Source organism: Sturnira hondurensis, unplaced genomic scaffold (assembly GCF_014824575.4).
Source record: "Sturnira hondurensis isolate 20B ecotype Veracruz unplaced genomic scaffold, ASM1482457v3 Scaffold0000880, whole genome shotgun sequence".
Taxonomy (NCBI): Eukaryota; Metazoa; Chordata; class Mammalia; order Chiroptera; family Phyllostomidae; genus Sturnira; species Sturnira hondurensis.
The window spans coordinates 2,943,744-2,946,882 of NW_028073511.1; positions in this window are offsets into that span (position 1 = coordinate 2,943,744).

A 3,139-nucleotide genomic window follows, 5' to 3' on the forward strand; every position below is an offset into this window, starting at 1 on the left:
GCCTCTCCTGCACACCTGTCCACAGAATGAAAGCCATTCCGAGGCATTCTTGGAGCTGAGGAGGCAGGGTCAGGGGGGTGGGTGCTGGTTAGGCCCCAGGGGAGGGCAGGTTCCCCTTGTGTGACCAGGCAAGGCCCTGGCTTGGAATTCAAAAGGATTCCTCAGTGGGAGCACTCAGGAATGAGCTCTCGAGGCCCGGCTGACGTGCAGCCGGCTCCTGCAGTGGGCGGCAGCCACCGCACCTGCCCTGCAGCCCACCAGGGGAGCCAGGCCTCTCCAGGCCAGGCTGGCAGCCTCGGCAGGAAGAGCCCCACGACTGGTGACTGGCGTGCGGCCCCGGCTTAAGCCACTAATTAACTTCATGGCCTGAGGCGAGTCACTTCACCTCGTGGCCTGTTTCCTCCTCTGCACGGCAGTGATAACAATCCGCCTGGTGAGCCGGAGATGAGTGGTGAGCTGTGTTTATACAGTTTAAAGTGCTCCTATTGCCCAATGGTGGGCTTGGAGAGGGCCCCTCCTGGTCTAACCTGAAATGTCACTCCTGCACAGGATGCTGGCTCCCCCACTTTCCTGAGGGCAGCCCAGCGAGTGGGTAGGGCCTGTTTCTAAAGAAGAGAACTGAGCACTCAGCAAACATTCACCGACGTTAGTGATGATCTTTGGACAAACGGATTCCATCTGCACACCACACCCTGACGTCAGCCGGGCAGGCTCAAACACAGTGGTCACCCTCCCGGGCATCACTCCCGCCGCTTCTTCCTACCAGGAAACCGGTCCAGTACTCCCCACCCACCCCACCAGAGGAAACTTCCTGCAGCAGACCTCATGGGTCAGAGCCAGGGACCCGGGGAAGGGACAGGGAAGGCTGGTGGTCACACTGGGCTGGGATCCGATTCCTGAGACACATCTCCCGGGCACCCCTTTGCACCCCACAAATATGTGCAGTAAAGCGATTACAACTTGCTCTGGGGAGTCCCCAGGGGTCTGACCAGGCTCTGACCAGGACCCCACGGAATGAATGAGGCTGAACTGCTCTTCCTCGCACTGCCCAGCGAAGGAGCAGCAGTGGGCCCGCCGTCTCAGGGACCACGGAGCTGGGACTTCCCTTTATTTCTCCCTCAGGGACAGTTGAGCTGTTAACACAGCTTGTGAGGGTCTGTCTACTTCCCAAAGTGGTGTCCTGTGCATTGACTCCATCTCATTGGCTACTTCGCACAACTAGCCCTGTGATTTCCAAGAGCAAAAACCAAGGGCCAGACGAGGTAACCAAATGCTCAACAGAGCAGAGATAGCAGCCAAGTCAGAACCAGAATTCAGCCTGTGGCTCCCCCATGACAGTGTCCATGAGTGACAGGAGCCTGAGCAGACCGAGTCCCTAGCATGGCCAGGGCCCCTAGGCCCGGTCCTGGTGTGGCCATACTGCCCCCATCTTGGCTCTCCTGTTTGGGTAGACCAGCGTTCCCAACCGTGGAGGCTGAGGAGCAAGGGCAGCGTGGGACGGCAGGGAGAAGCAGGACTGAGCGCCCAGCTGAGCTGCAGGGAGAGGAGGCACGCCCCACCGCATAGTGGGGAAGGTGCAACAAACCCCGCCTGCAGCTGGCAGCCCCTCGGGTCCAGAGATCAAAAGCTGGGAGGGAAGGGTTTGGTGCCAGCGCTGGGGTTGCAGCAGCTGCGCCCTGGGCCCCTGCTGAGCCCAGGAGAGGGCCTCTCACATCCTGCTGTGGCCAGCCCTCTTCAGCCATTTCACTGACAGGGTGACACGGAGGCCGGGGGTTCTGGAAGCTGGTCAGTTCAATGCCTGCCCAGAGGAAATGGTGCTCCCATAACTGAGGTCCAGGCTGGGACGTTTTGGACAGGAGGGGAGGGAATCCTGTGGGCCTCGCCCTGGCCTCTTTCCACGTGAGGAGGACAGGTCTTGCTCCACTGGGCAGAACGGAGGCACGAATGGCGACCAGAGATGAGGAGACCTGTCCCTAAGTCTTGGATGAATCTTGCCCCCACTCCTCATCTGGGCCCCGAGGGGCTTATCACAGACCCTGGCTTTCCTTGAGATGAACCATTTGGGGCTTGGGATGGAAATGGAGTCTTGGAAGCAGGGAGACCGGTGAGAGGAAAAGAGGCAGCCTTAGGACAGGGAGAAGGAGTGCCAGCCACAGCAGCACTTAGTGGGTGGCGTGTGCAGCCCTGTGCACACCCTGGGCTTCCAGGCAGGTGCTCAGACTAGGAGCTCTGCCTGGCGCCCCCCCCCACCCCCCGCCCCAGGTGGGTAGAGGCAGCCCAAGGAGTCCACTCGTGGGGAACAGTTCCCTGGGAAAGTGACACTTAGCAAGCCAGGTTATTTAGTGACATATGCTGTATTTTTCCTTTTTGCTATTCCTGGGCTTTTAGTAAAAGTCCCGTTTAAAGTGTTTAGCCTTGCCCTGACCTGTGTGGCTCAGTAGGTGGGGCGTCATTCTGCAAACAAAAAGGTGCCCGGTTCTATTCCAGGTCCGGGCAATGCCTGGGTTGCTGTGGGCCAGGCCCCTGAACGGGACGTGCATGGGAAGAAACCAACCGATGTTTCTCTCCCCCTCTCTCCCTTCTCCTCTCTCTAAAAATAAAAAGATGTTCTAGCACACCAAAGAAGGACCCAGGGCACGCCTCTGAGCTGAGGTGTTAAAGGAGCACAGCAGCCACGGTCGCCACTTGGGAACAGAAGGCAGAATCAGTGAGGGGCCCCAGGGTGACTCCGGCACAGCCCTCCCACCCACACCCTCCCCGCGGCAACCGCCACCCTCAGAGGCGGGGGTTCTGCCCCATTGGGGCAGTTTTCCATACAAACCGCCTTCCTGCAGGTAGGGTTCCCATGTCCTGTCACTTTCCTTGGACAGAGCGCCCACTGCTGGCAACTGTGAGTCCTGGGCTAGGGCTTCTTGGAAAAGGAAATGGTCGGAGACTTGGCACAAAACCACAGCCCCCCCAACCTCCCAGCCCGAAGCCCCCACCGCAGTGGGCCTCCCCTAGCCACCCCGGAACCATACCAGAGCAAGCTCCCTAAGAATTCACTATCGTCTGCCAAGCCAGAATTTAAAAATAATTATATTAATAATAAATATGTTAAATTACATTTGAAACAATAAATAGAAAAATAAACTGATAA